Here is a 15,020-nt window from a genome sequence, read left to right as displayed (position 1 = left end):
ACCACCCAACCAATTTAATCCACTATATTGTTGAGGAACATGATTCAGTTTAACTCCAACTGATAGGCCTAACACTTTCAATTCAATGTTAGGCTACATCAACAGATACTGTAATAACTGTTTAGATTATAATGTTACTGCAACAGATCACAAACACTGATGATGGTTAATTCGCATGTTTCCCTTCCCCACAAAAAAAAATTCTGATCAAAATGGAGAGAAATGTAATTAATTGCATGATTCACTGAATGAAACTCTGAATTTGTAATGTAATCAGAACAACTTCTTTTTCAAGGAGCCCTTGTTCAATTTAATTGGGGGAGAAAATCCTCTCGTGTCAAAAGAATGAAATCTAATTAAGCCTGGAATCGAAGGAGCCTGCGAACTCTCCTCTACGCCAAACAAATATTGTTGATGACAAGTTGAGCAAAAATGATTTCAAAAGCTTCTCTCATAATGTCACGTTCCTGACCTGTTTTCTGTTAGTTTTGTATGTGTTAGTTGGTCAGGACGTGAGTTTGGGTGGGCAGTCTATGTTTTCTGTTTCTATGTTGGTTTAAAGGGTGACCTGATATGGCTCTCAATTAGAGGCAGGTGGTTTTCATTTCCTCTGATTGAGAGTCATATTAAGGTAGGTGTTTTCACACTGTTTGTTTGTGGGTGGTTGTCTTCCGTGTCTGTGTATGTTGCGCCACACGGGACTGTTTCGGTATGTTTGTTCGTTCGGTTTTTGTGTAGTCTGTTTTCCCGGTTCGTGCGTTCTTCGTGTTACATGTAAGTTCTTACGTTCAGGTCAGTCTACGTTGTTTTGTTATTTTGTAATCCTTCCAAGTGTTTGTTTTCGTGTTTCGTCGTTTGCTTTAATAAATCATTATGTATTCACAACCCGCTGCATTTTGGTTCAATCCCTGCTCCTCCTCTTCGGATGAAGAGGAGGAGGAAAGCCGTTACAGAACCACCCACCAAATTACCAGAACCAAGCAGTGTGACTACGAGCAGCGACCAAACAATCAGGACTCGTGGACTTGGGAAGAAGTCTTGGAGGGAAAAGGACACTGGGCACATATTGGGGAATATCGCCGCGCTCGTGAGGAAATGGAGGCAGCGAGAGCCCAAGAGCGGTGGTATGAGGAGGCAGCAAGGAGACGTGGCTGGAAGCCGGAGAATCAAGCTCAAGACCGGAGATATGAAGGTACGCGGCTAGCAAGGAAGCCCGAGAAGAAACCCCAAAAATTTCTTGGGGGGGGGGGGGCTAAGAGGTAGTGGGCCAAGGGCAGGTAGGAGACCTGCGCCCACTTCCCAGGCTAACCGTGGAGAGCGGGAGTACGGGCAGACACCGTGTTACGCAGTAGAGCGCACGGTGTCTCCTGTACGTGTGCATAGCCCGGTGCGGGTTATTCCACCTCCCCGCACTGGTAGGGCTAGATTGAGCATTGAGCCAAGTGCCATGAAGCCGGCTCTACATATCTGGCCACCAGCACGTCTCCTTGGGCCGGCTTACATGGCACCAGCCTTACGCATGGTGTCCCCGGTTCGCCTACATAGCCCGGTGCGGGTTATTCCACCTCCCCGCACTGGTCGGGCGACGAGGAGCATTCAACCAGGTAAGGTTGGGCAGGCTCAATGCTCAAGGGAGCCAGTACGCCTGCACGGTCCGGTATTTCCGGCGCCACCTCCCCGCCCCAGCCCAGTACCACCAGTGCCTACTCCACGCACCAGGCTTCCAGTGCGTTTCCAGAGCCCTGTTCCTCCTCCACGCACTCTCCCTATGGTGCGTGTCTCCAGCCCAGTGCCTCCAGTTCCGGCACCACGCACTAAGCCTCCTGTGCGTCTCCAGAGCCCTGTACGCACTGTTCCTTCTCCCCGTACTCGTCCTGATGTGCGTGCACTCAGCCCGGTGCCACCAGTGCCGGTACCACGCACCAGGCCTATAGTGCGCTTCGAGAGGTCAGTGTGCCCTGTCCCTGCTCCCCGCACTAGGCTTGAAGTGCGTGTCTCCAGTCCGGTGCCTCCAGTTCCGGCACCACGCACCAGGCCTACAGTGCGTCTCAGCCGGCCAGAGTCTGCCGTCTGCCCAACGGCGCCTGAACTGTCCGTCTGCCAAGCGCCGCATGAACTGCCCGTCTGTATTGAGCCTTCAAAGCCGCCCGTCTGCCATGAGCCTGCAAAGCCGCCCGTCTGCCATGAGCCTACAGAGCCTTCCGCCAGACAGGAGCCGCTAGAGCCTTCCGCCAGACAGGAGCCGCTAGAGCCTTCCGCCAGACAGGAGCAGCCAAAGCCTTCCGCCAGACAGGATCAGCCAGAGCCATCCGTCTCCGCAGCGCCATCTGAGCCATCCGTCTCCGCAGCGCCATCTGAGCCATCCGTCTCACCAGCGCCATCTGAGCGTCCAGAGCCGCCAGCGAGCCATGAGCGTCCAGAGCCGTCAGCCAGCCATGAGCGTCCAGAGCCGTCAGCCAGCCATGAGCGTCCAGAGCCGTCAGCCAGCCATGAGCGTCCAGAGCCGTCAGCCAGCCATGAGCGTCCAGAGCCGTCAGCCAGCCATGAGCGTCCAGAGCCGTCAGCCAGCCATGAGCGTCCAGAGCCGTCAGCGAGCCATGAGCGTCCAGAGCCGTCAGTCAGCCATGAGCGTCCAGAGCCGTCAGTCAACCATGAGCGTCCAGAGCCGTCAGCCAGTCATGAGCTGCCCCTCAGCCCAGAGCGGTCATTTATCCAGAACTGCCCCTCAGTCCAGAGCTGTCTCTCTGTCCGGAGCTGCCCTTCAGTCCGGAGTTGCCCCTCTATCCTGAGCTACCTCTCTATCCTGACCTACCTCTCTGTCCTGTGCTATATCTCTGTCCTGAGCTACCTTATCCCGGTGCTGCCCCTTGTCCCGGTGCTGCCCCTTATATTAAGGTTACCATTAAAATTAAGTGGGTGTAAGATGAGGGTGGTCATTCTAAGGGGGAGACGTAAGCTGGGATTGACTATGGTGGGGTGGGGACCTCGCCCAGAGCCTGAGCCACCACCGTGGTCAGATGCCCACCCAGACCCTCCCCTAGACTTTGTGCTGGTGCGCCCGGAGTTCGCACCTTGAGGGGGGGGTTATGTCACGTTCCTGACCTGTTTTCTGTTAGTTTTGTATGTGTTAGTTGGTCAGGACGTGAGTTTGGGTGGGCAGTCTATGTTTTCTGTTTCTATGTTGGTTTAAAGGGTGACCTGATATGGCTCTCAATTAGAGGCAGGTGGTTTTCATTTCCTCTGATTGAGAGTCATATTAAGGTAGGTGTTTTCACACTGTTTGTTTGTGGGTGGTTGTCTTCCGTGTCTGTGTATGTTGCGCCACACGGGACTGTTTCGGTATGTTTGTTCGTTCGGTTTTTGTGTAGTCTGTTTTCCCGGTTCGTGCGTTCTTCGTGTTACATGTAAGTTCTTACGTTCAGGTCAGTCTACGTTGTTTTGTTATTTTGTAATCCTTCCAAGTGTTTGTTTTCGTGTTTCGTCGTTTGCTTTAATAAATCATTATGTATTCACAACCCGCTGCATTTTGGTTCAATCCCTGCTCCTCCTCTTCGGATGAAGAGGAGGAGGAAAGCCGTTACACATAACAACTATAAGTATTAGGGAATGTCACACAGGGCCCAACAACAGAAAAAGCAATGTTGTTGACAGTCGTTCAGAGATGATAAAAAGATGATAAGAGTCCGTACTCACTGATAGGAAATGTCTTCAGCTCTGTGACATCACTGCTCTAACACCTGAGAGAGAAAAAGAGGACAACAGTCACGTTAATCCATTTATACGTTGATATCTCTTCTGTATGACACCTTTCATTTCATCTGTTCTCCATGAAAAATACAATCTAAACGCTAATGGCGACCAGTTTGGACCCTGAGGGGAAATACCTAATTCATTTCCAACATACATCCATATCAAAGCTCTGTGCGCTGTTGTGGTCAACTGACAGATCAAACAAAACAAAAGGACATGACGTTTTGAAGACCCAGCTAGGAGCTGGCACTGAGCATAAGCAGATCTAACACACACACACACACACACACACACACACACACTCTCTCTCTCGCTCTCTCTCTCTCTCTCTGTCGCAGGCACAGCAGGCCTGCGAACACAAACACACCACACAGTCATACATTTTTCCTGCTAAACCTGTTAGAATGAAAGCCAGACATTATGGCTTTTGGTGTGAGGGAGGAGGATATTTCCCCAAAACACAAGACAGTTCTTGCTAAGAGAGAGGACCAGCCCTTCCCAGTGTTCTCACGCCCCTCAGCGCTACACTGTCTCTGATCTATCTGTCTTCCTGGAGCACAGAGGAGGGGAGAGGCAGAGAGGGAGCTTTCTCAGCCTGTGTGTATGAAAGGACATGGTGACAGTCCGGACTGTGTGTCATAGCCGTGGCACTGTCTCTCTCACTGCAGCACCGCTAGTGGTGTCATTGGTCACTCTGGTGCACAGACTCACCCTGACACTGGGTAAAACTCTACAGCACACAGACAGACACAGGGGCACAGAAACACACTCACACACGCGCCATTACGGCTGAAATCTCCACAGGAAATAAACGGTATTAACTAGCGATAACGACTCCTCCTCGTCATCCACAGGCCTGATCTGGTCGGGCTGATCTCACACACACACACACACACACACACACACACACACACACACACACACACACACACACACACACACACACACACACACACACACACACACACACACACACACACACACACACACACATCACCTTGATTACACATCTCTGTGGTGATAACACACCGTGCCGAGCCGACTGAGGGAATTCATCTGTAGAGTCTTCATAAAGGCCTATTAGAGCCATGATTAAAGGATGTTCCCTCAGAGAGGGCGCGACACTGAAATGATTCCCCCAGCCAAAGAGTGCTGTAATGACAGTGGCGAGATTTGAAGCTACATACTTCACACCGTTTTCGCCTGCCTGGGTATTTGAAATGCACACTGACCCGACATCAGCTGCTGATGCCACGGCAGCGCTAGTTATTTGCTGAGACAATGGGCCTGGAACACTTTAGAGCCTTACGTAAGCTCTAGTCAAACACAGTCATAAGCAACACAACGATATTAAGCAGCATCTAACTAGGCCTAAACATTCTCTAAGCCCGCAGGCACAGAACAACAGGTCCACATAGAACAAGGCTTTTCAATTCCAGGCCTCCAGGGCAACAGCTGTGACGTGGCCCCGGAGGCTTGGAATTGAATATTGCCTTTGGCGTAGAGAACCGTCACGTTAAATCTAGTAATGTAGACTTAACTGTAGTGAGGAGAAACCTTAGCAAGGCCTTCATAAAGTGCCATTCACTGACAGACACACTAAAAAGGTGTTTTTACTCCTTTTGCTCCCGGCTCATCTGTGGCTCCCGGCTCATATCGCAGGCCAGGGAGGGAGGGAGGGAGGGAGGGATGAAAGCGGAGGGCACTGACTGTGAACTGGCCGCAGACATTTTTCTGAAACCTCCGGAACAAAACAGGCAAGTCTTGACAATCTATCCACCACTGAGTCGTCACACAATCAGTTGCAGGAAACCGATCCCTAAATAGCAGTGGTTCATCTCTTCATCTCACAAAGTCAGTACACAGAACACAAAGAACCCCTCTCTCTCTGTCTCTATCCCCCTTCTCTCTCTCTGCTTAAAAATACTGCTTCCCCCAGCTTTCTTTTGCGTGTGATTTACTGGCACTGTTTAACTGCGGGGCAGTATCTTTTATCGTTACATGATCTGGAGCTGGAAGCTGACAAAATGGAATCTGTGGCGAGAGGTGAGTGTCTGTTCTGTGGAAAGACGAGGAAGAGGGGAGGGAGAAAAATCTGTGCGCAGAAACGTTTGCCTAAGTGCAATTCTGATCCTCTCTCTCAGCTTATTCAAAAGAGCCTCTCTGTGTGTTCTATTCCATTAAATGGCTTCTTCCTAGACCTGATGGAGAAAGTCCCATTACTGGGGAGTGGGTTATCCCACACAATGTAAAGCACAAGAACTGGCTGAAAAGCAACGAACATAAACACAATCCATTTGTGGGATTTAAGAGAGAGGACACCCTCGAGGGACTGTCATTATGTAACACAAACAGTGTGTGTGTGTGCGCGTGCGTGCCTGCGTGAATGTGCGTGTGTGTGTGTGCACGTGTGTACCCGTTAGCGCATGGGCGTATGTGTGAGCGTATGTGTGAGCGTGATGGTACTGTATGTGTGTGCCATTTATGATTCAGCCCTGGTAACGCTACTCCCAATATGGCTAGAAGCCAATTCCTACAGTAGCATCATGATGAATCTGAGGGGAGCCTCTCTCCGTCTCCCTCCACTTAGCCTATGGGGCTATCATTCACCGGCTAATTGGACGGACCTGCCTCTGGCCTCAGCTTAAAGGTCCAACGCAATCGTTTTTATCTCAATATCAAATCATTTCTGGGTAACAATTAAGTAACTTACTGTGATTGTTTTAAATTAAAATGGTCAAAAAGAAACAAAAATAGCTTCTTAGCAAAGAGCATTTTCTCAAGCAGGAATTTTGCTAGGACTCTCTGGGAGTGGTCTGAGTGGGAAGTGGAAAACTGAAGGGAAAAAATGGTTATCTTTATTTAACTAGGCAAGTCAGTTAAGAACAAATTCTTATTTACAATGACAGCCTACCCTGGCCAATTGTGCACCACCCTATTGGACTCCCAATCACAGCCGAATGTGATACAGCCTGGATCTGAACCAGGGACTGTAGTGATGTCTCTTGCACTGAGATGCAGTGCCTTAGACCACTGCGCAAATCGAGAGCCCAGAGAGGTTCGGAACTCTCTTTCTTATTGGTCTTTTAACTCATTTACAGCATGGTGATGTCACCATGGAAGGCCAAAACTCCATCACAGCAAAACAGGCTGAAATGTATTTTTAAACAGCATTATCATCATTTTCACCATTTCACATTATTATTCCAACCTCATAATATTGAAATATATATAAAACTGTTGACTGCACTGAGCCTTTAAGACACGCTGATGTGACTGTGTGTCATCAGACTGAACACAGCCCACGTTCACAACTGTGGGACTTCATTCATACAGGCTATAAAATTGATAGTTGGCTACATAAATTAACCATAAGAATTAGGATGAAGTAGGATGAAGTTGCCTCTGGAGTAGACACTGATCTAAGGTGAGCTTGCCCCCCCCCCCCCTAATGGTTACAGTTACGATTTAGAGGAAGAAGTGCATATGAGCAACTTACATTTTACATTTTAGTCATTTAGCAGACGCTCTTATCCAGAGCGACTTACAGTAGAGTGCATACATTTTATTACATTTTACATACTGAGACAAGGATATCCCTACCGGCCAAACCCTCCCTAACCCAGACGACGCTATGCCAATTGTGCGTCGCCCCACGGACCTCCCGGTTGCGGCCGGCTGCGACAGAGCCTGGGCGCGAACCCAGCCCAGCCTGGGCGCGAACCCAGAGACTCTGGTGGCGCAGCTAGCACTGCGATGCAGTGCCCTAGACCACTGCGCCACCCGGGAGGCCGGGAGCGCACCACTTGTACCCGGAGCGCACCACTGTCTATCTGAGTGAATGAATGAGAGGACGCAGCCGCTCCGGCGGAGCAGAGCAGAGCTCCATGGCTCAGTGTCATCCCAACAGCCTTGACAATCTACCAAGACGACGCGTGAAGGTCACTCACAGCAGCCGCCAACGCAGCTGTCACGCCTCTCCCACCCACCGCCCCCTCTCTCTCCTGCCCGGCCGGCTCTGGGTCGACCAACAAACCGACCAACACATCATACCCTGCAATAAATCCTCTCTCTGTACTCTCCCTGTTAGCCTAGCTCAGCCTCAACATGGTCTTCCATACAAGATAGTTTGAAATACAAGATGATCACCAAAGTTCATCTACAAGCTAACATTCAACCTAATATAAAGCACAGGGGGAAAGATGAGAGATGTCCATCTGTCTTGATTCCTGCATTACTGTGTTTCGATGGCTAACGTTTCCATTAAATGAATCGCCTGTCTCAATCAGGGAGTCAATAAAAGGCCCAATCCTGTCAAACCCTGAGGGAGATGTGTGTGTGTGTGTGCGCAGATGTGTGCATGTGTGTATACTTGGAGGGAGTGAAGAGCTCTGACAGGTGAGTGATTGAGTGCTTTCATTTCCCTCCCTGTGTTGAGATTACACACACACACACACACACACACACACACACACACACACACACACACACACACACACACACACACACACACACACACACACACACACACACACACACACACACACACACACAGAGATGTTGTTTCCGCTTCTGGTCCATGCTTAAATTAGCTCTAAATATTTGGATTACACGCGGGAGCTCTCACAGAGGATTTAGCCACCGTAGCCTGGAGGCCAGGGGGATGTTTCCATCTTTGAACAAACATAAGACATGCACACACACAAACACAAGCACACCCGCACAAACAAATACAACCTTGCCACACAGGCACACACTAGTTCAAACCACAACACAACAACCACAAAACACCAATCCTACCAAGGCCCACAAGGCCGACTACCCTGCAACCCAATCCATGGATGTTATTATGTAGTCTAAGAGTTTCAGTTAGTAGAGGGTGGATACTAACTCCAAACATTGCTCCCATGCAGCCCTGAGAGCTAGTAGAGGTCAGTGCCCCCCAGCCTGAGATAAAGGCGTCTCCCCGTCCGCTCTCCGAGCGCCTGCTTGGGTAGAGGCGTCTCGCGTTACAGCTGTCTCTCAGTGTCATCGTTTAGAGAAAGGGACAATGCCACAAGGCAGGCAGCTAGCCTTTCATGGCGGCCGTGAACAACAACAGCCACTCTGGGGCAGACGGGGGGAGAGGAGTGACGGACGAACGGTTTCTCTGTTTCAACTCCCGCCACATTGAGACTAGAGGAGAGATCACCACAGCATGTGTCTAGGCTATCTGTGGAAGAGAATGAGGTCTGAGAGAAAATGGTGGCACATTTTCAACTTTCCATTTCCTTCTCACAGGCCTTTAATGAATGACTTGTTACATGTGGTTCCCTGCTTTTTACTGCTTGTAGGCTAAGTGTCTTTTAGTTATTGCACAGCACACACGTACGGGAAAAGACGGGACGAATCCTGATGGAGAACAGATTGTAGAACATCAAATGAATAGATAGAATCCGTCCATTCCCAGGAATAACTCCACGGTGCGTCTGTGCTAGTCACGCTAGTGTGGATTACTTGAATCCCCCTCTTCCCGAGGTGAAGTTCCTGTTCTGACGTCTAGTTCTTAAAACAGCCAGTTAGCTCCGGGTCCAATAATGACTAATCCAATCAGGAGAATGTTTAGGCAGCAGCTCTGTTACTAGGTAGGCTGAGTCAAGCTGAAATCACCATGACATGCAAAGGCCTAATCTATATTGTAGGCTACATTTTACTAGATGAGTTAAAGACAATATCAAACAGAGTCTTTTAAAGTTCAGCACTGGCGGACTTGCCATTAGGCAGAAGAGGCAATTGCTACAGGCTTTACATCATCATCATCATCAAGGGGCCTCATGAACTGTGCATAATAAAAATAAACATATTTTTTCTTTTTTACAAATTTCCCCACTTGAGGCACCCCCCCACGCTGTGTCTCTTTAAGCTAGAGGTATCTGTTTTTTAGCATGGGCTCTGTCCCAAACCACCGCATTCGCCAATGTTGGCCTTCCGTATCTGCGGTTGAAGGTGGCAAAGCTACAGCGGTGTTTGTCAGACAACGAGACATCCCACGAATCTGTATTCTCATGAAAATATCTGTAGCATTCAAACGTGTTTGGCCTACAGACATTAATATAGAAAGGCTCTCAAGAACACGATGGTGTTCTCTGTTTTGCGCTACAACCCCCAGAAGTGTCACAGGACTTGTAATGGAAGTGAATAGGGCATTTCCATGTCAAAGGTATACAGGTAATTCCACAGTAAAAAAAAAAATATTTAAATCCTGAGCTTTCTTATATCTCTCATATATAGGACAGACACTTCAAAACATACTTCCTTTTGATTCTGTCTTTTTAAATGTATGAATCTGTTATTCAACGTGTTTCTATGGACTACTAGATTTTGGTATATCTTTTTTGATACCTACAGGGGTCCTAAATTTCCAAGTCAAATGGTATGATCTTCTTAAAACAATTCCATCTGTTAGCTAAGTAGAAAACCAGGCCTGGGCCCTGGGTATTCACCTTTACCCAACTAGGTCCAGAGCCTGCTGGTTTTCTATTCTACCTGACAATTAATTACACACACCTGATGTCCCAGGGCTAAATCAGTCCCTGATTAGAGGGGTACAATGAAATACAAGCAGTGGAACTGGCTTCGAGGACCAGTGTTGAGTTTGAGGGCTCTAGGGGGATGCAATACATATTTCTTTAGTAAAAAGACAGGCGCTGCTGAAAATACTGCCATCGTTGCCAAGGCAGAGGACATGTATGTATAGCCCATGTATCTTATGCCGACTGGCCAAAAAGAGTATGGCATGTGATACTCTTTTTAGCCAGACAGCATCAGATACATGGGTTACATATAGTAAGACAGAGGGGCGCTGTTTCACTCGCTCAGATGCTTTCTCCAGTGAAATAGTTTCATCCACTTGTGAATCGAAGGAAAGTTGGCGGGGGCACAGTGCACTGTTCAGATGCTGGAATTATTTGGATGAACGTGCGAAGACTGAGTCACTAAGTACGCCCCTGAAGTTTAGGCATATTATCTGTGAATCAGCTCTAGTAAAATACAACAGATATAAGCAACTGTCCTGCAACTGTCTGCTGCATGGATATAGCCTAGGCCTGAGGCCTCTTCTCTTTACTCCTGCCCTACTCGGACAAATGCAAGCAGGACGGTTTACAAAGAAGACCTTACACTGTATGGTTACTGCTGACCAACCCAAAATTAGGCTATTTCATTGCTGAACAGAGTCCTTCTTTCCCCCATCCCTCCACATCCTTGTCAGTTCTTATGGCGCTCAGTTAAAATTAAATATTTAAAATTCTGGCTAGGTTGCAGCAGTCTGCCAGCACAGCTAAAATGAAAAGCCTTTGTGGCAGCAGTGACCAGATTTTAAATGCTGGAACGATCAATAAATAAAAGGTTGGTTGTTGAAGCGCAACCTCAGAGTGGGTGTGTGTGTGTGTGTACCTGTGTGTGTGTGTGTGTGTGTGTGTGTGTGTGTGTGTGTGTGTGTGTGTGTGTGTGTGTGTGTGTGTGTGCCTGTGTGTGTGTGTGTGTACCTGTGTGTGTGTACCTGTGTGTGTGTGTGTGTGTACCTGTGTGTGTGTACCTGTGTGTGTGTGTGTGTGTGTGTGTGTGTGTGTGTGTGTGTGTGTGTGTGTGTGTGTGTGTGTGTGTGTGTGTGTGTGTGTGTGTGTGTGTGTGTGTGTGTGTGTGTGTGTGTGTGTGTGTGTGTGTGTGTGTGTGTGTGTGTGTGTGTGTGTGTGTGCCTGTGTGTGTGAGTGTTTCCTTTTAACAGCCACCCAGGGTCTACTCCATCCTCCTCAATCCTGCAACCAGCTGTCCTAGTATGATGAACAACATTGACCATCCCCGGCACCACCACAATATAAAACCTTACACAATTCCCATTCCCACATCCAAAGATATTTCTACCCGCAATGCCAACAACACTTCAGAATTCCCAGCATGTGAGAGATACTGCAGATACGTGAATAGAGCATGCAGGCTGCACACTATTTTAGTAGAGAATGTAAAAGGGTGATAAGCCAACCAAACAGGCCTAGGCTAAGCTATACTACGATCGGTATTTCCAATACCGTCCCCATTATCACAGTAGGCAGGGACTCCATCACTGGAGCATTCCAGCCACGGCACACACAGGCAATATGACAATCTCTCGCTGGTGAAGACCGCTAAAAACAAGCCCTTTCTAATAGTGGATTGCTCCTTACGCATAGCTTAGGATATACCCTCCTTCAGATGATGTCATTCGAAAGCATCAACCTTGGACCCACTCTGAAGGACTCATGTTGAGCAGAGCTGTGTTTTATCTGACTCTTCTGTCATAGGGTATCAAGCCATACACGTTTAGCATGGCTACAGACAAGACAGAGTGGCTGGCGTTAAGCAGTAGGCCTAGCTAATCTACTACTAGGCTATGAACGGAACCATGTTGTTTTGGGGGAAAAGGATAGTCTTCTGTAGCCTAATCTTGGCTCAGTTCCTACATCAGTTAGCCTAACCAATGCTCTTAGTTCTCATCAGGCTATCAGCATTTTAGATTGAAGTGTGCTCATTCGGGACAGAAGGAAGGAAACTGTAAGGCCTAATACCTGGCTACTGTAAGCAATAGCCTACAGCTGAAATGAAAGACAGTTTTTTGTCTCTGCCTCAAACACCCTCACAAACCAAGTCAATAGGCCTGGTTTTCCCTTTGTGACTGTTTTTAGAAAACTGGCAGGTTTTATGATACAGTACAAAGAAGGAAAAATGAATCGACAGACAGACAGGCTAGCCTACTCCTTTACAGACTTTCTGCAGAGCTCAAGGACTTTGAAAATGAGGCGTTACTTGAGGGAGAAATCAACCTCTTCACCTTGCCAGTGGAACAACAAGCATCTTGACAGACAGACCATGAAAAAATAACCTTGAGTTTCATCAAGGAAATTCTCACATTGAATGATAAATAGGAAGAAGCCCAGGGAACGGACAAAACAAAGACCTTAGCAGCTAATCGGCTCCTTTTCTCCCAAACATGGCCTCCGTGTCTTTGGTATTTCAGAAACAAAGTGAACTTGGCGTGACCTGGTTGTACAAAAGGCATTTATGCTACCATTTTTGGAGTCTATGAAAGCACCAATAACACATGGATTATTTGTACGTGTTAAACAAGCCAGATTGCTGTAAAACTGACATCTGCTTGTACCAGTAATGCTCCCCTTGACACGGTTACTTTCAGATCATGTCACAAACTGAACCAGGCCACCATAGATGCCCATAGTATGTTCTTGCACATTGCTGACATTCATCTTGCATACTACCACCATGTTTGTAAAATGGATGTGTGTGCTATAATGTAGGCTAGGCTATGTAAAAATGCATGCCGCTACTTTATGTCAACTTAATGTACAGTGTGACTAGAATAGCAAAGCGAAGGTGAAGTAGATCATACGACCACTAACAAACTTGTCATACTGTCATTAACTTATGTTATGTTCTGTCAACAGTTGTGCTAATGAGTATTTGCTACCCTTGCTGCAAGTAACATTTTCAGACTTGACAATCATTGTGCACAGTAACAAAGGTTTAATAGCCAACAATAATAATCAGCAGTAGCCTAATTAAACAAGGGTTTTAAGCCAATTCCTGCATCCCTAAAGGGCCATCAATTTCACCACGCATCTTTATAAAAGTTAGTACTTGACTTCTGAGAAGATTGGTGTGTGTGTGTGTGTGTGTGTGTGTGTGTGTGTGTGTGTGTGTGTGTGTGTGTGTGTGTGTGTGTGTGTGTGTGTGTGTGTGTGTGTGTGTGTGTGTGTGTGTGTGAGAGAGAGAGAGAGCTTGAAGTAAACACAGGGATGAATGACTCGGTGACAATCCAGGTTTAGCTAATTAGGCTCTGGTTGATTAATTTCACATAACACAAAACAAACTTTACTTCCTCTTTAGAGTTGAAAACTTGAAATGAGTGTGAACAACACACCACCACTAACTACAGTGCAGAGATTTCACAGACTTTACCCAACTGTTCAATCCCTTACCACACATAAGATCTGTTTACAGAAGCTAATCAATCTCTGTGTAGGCCATACAAAACAACATAAACAAGGAAATCAATGCCAGAAACAAACAATGTAGGCCTTCGTTTCTAGGGTTACAGTAGTAAATGCTTCGTTACAGTGTCTCACAAACAATGAAGGGAAACATTGAAACTAGCACAAGGAGGTGCAGTATAGGAATATAGCATGCTAATCAAATTCAGTGCACACTGCAATCAGTGAGAGCCATGTGGGCATTGCGTTTAAGATCAATTCAAAGGGTGGCAGCGTAGATCGCGACAAACTGCTTGATTGTTGACTGGATAACCATCCTCACCTCATTTCAAAAAGACAAAAAAGTGGTGGACACCAAAGCAGGCACGTTCCTCTAACATTATTACCCCTAATTTCAATAGTACAGGATTAGACAGAATAGACTTGTGTGCATATGGGATTGTCTGTAGAAAAGCTGTCCAAGTTTTGTCAGTTTCAGCACCCCCAGACACAGGGGCTCCTAAACCTAATTTCTCCTAATCAGCTTAGTCAATAGCAACCGTTTCGTGCAGCGTTGGGTAGACATGCAAATAGGGCTTAAACATGTCTATCTTTAATTCCTGAATGTTCAAGTCAAGCGGAAGTCCTTTTTATCTCCTGGCAAAGAAAACAACATTCTGTGGGGGGGAAGAGAGGGAGAGGGGAGGCGAGATGGAGAGAGAGAGAAAGAGAGAGAGGGGGGGGGGGGCAGGGGAGAGAGAGAGAGAGAGAGAGAGCACTACAGTTAATTTTTTTTACTTCTCTTGGCCAGGCATGGAAACATCCCTGATTTGAGTGTGCTTGAGGTAGCACAGTTTGCTTCCATTTCAAACCAACATCACAAACAAGCCCTGACAGATTTGTTCTCTCTCACTCGCATTATGGGGAAACACACAGCAACACAAGTATATTAGTGCTCCTCTGCCCTGTTCTGCTGTGTGTGTGTTCAGCTGCAGCACACACACACACACACAAAAGAAGCTAACAATAGCCGTTTGTAATAGTGGTGGAAAAATGGGAGAGACTGTTCCGTTTCAATTCACTGATACCACTAATGGCTTCTTAGCAGCTCCATGAAATCAAGCAGCTGTCATGTCCATGCATCAGCACAGGGAGAGGAGAGGAGCCATTCCCAGAAGGAAAAAGGCATCGCGCCTCCCTCAGCAAGGATGTTTGGCTAAGCATCTGCTCCTGTGCACTTTAGCTTTGCAGCAGTAAATATCCAAACAA

General features: G+C 47.3%; 1 protein-coding gene across 12 annotated transcripts in view; it reads right to left on the bottom strand.

The window, feature by feature from the left end:
* LOC120051292 (bromodomain adjacent to zinc finger domain protein 2B-like) overlaps positions 1-15,020 on the bottom strand; it is a 78,963-nt gene that overhangs the window by 61,595 nt on the left and 2,348 nt on the right. For all 12 annotated transcript variants that reach the window (XM_038998083.1, XM_038998090.1, XM_038998087.1 and 9 more), the window contains exon 2: positions 3,694-3,737. The gene's annotated coding sequence lies outside the window, so the exon portion shown is untranslated. The remainder of the gene's footprint in view (positions 1-3,693; positions 3,738-15,020) is intronic.

The sequence above is a fragment of the Salvelinus namaycush genome, chromosome 7 (assembly GCF_016432855.1).
Source record: "Salvelinus namaycush isolate Seneca chromosome 7, SaNama_1.0, whole genome shotgun sequence".
NCBI lineage: Eukaryota > Metazoa > Chordata > Actinopteri > Salmoniformes > Salmonidae > Salvelinus > Salvelinus namaycush.
This window is presented reverse-complemented; position numbering and strand designations above follow the sequence as displayed.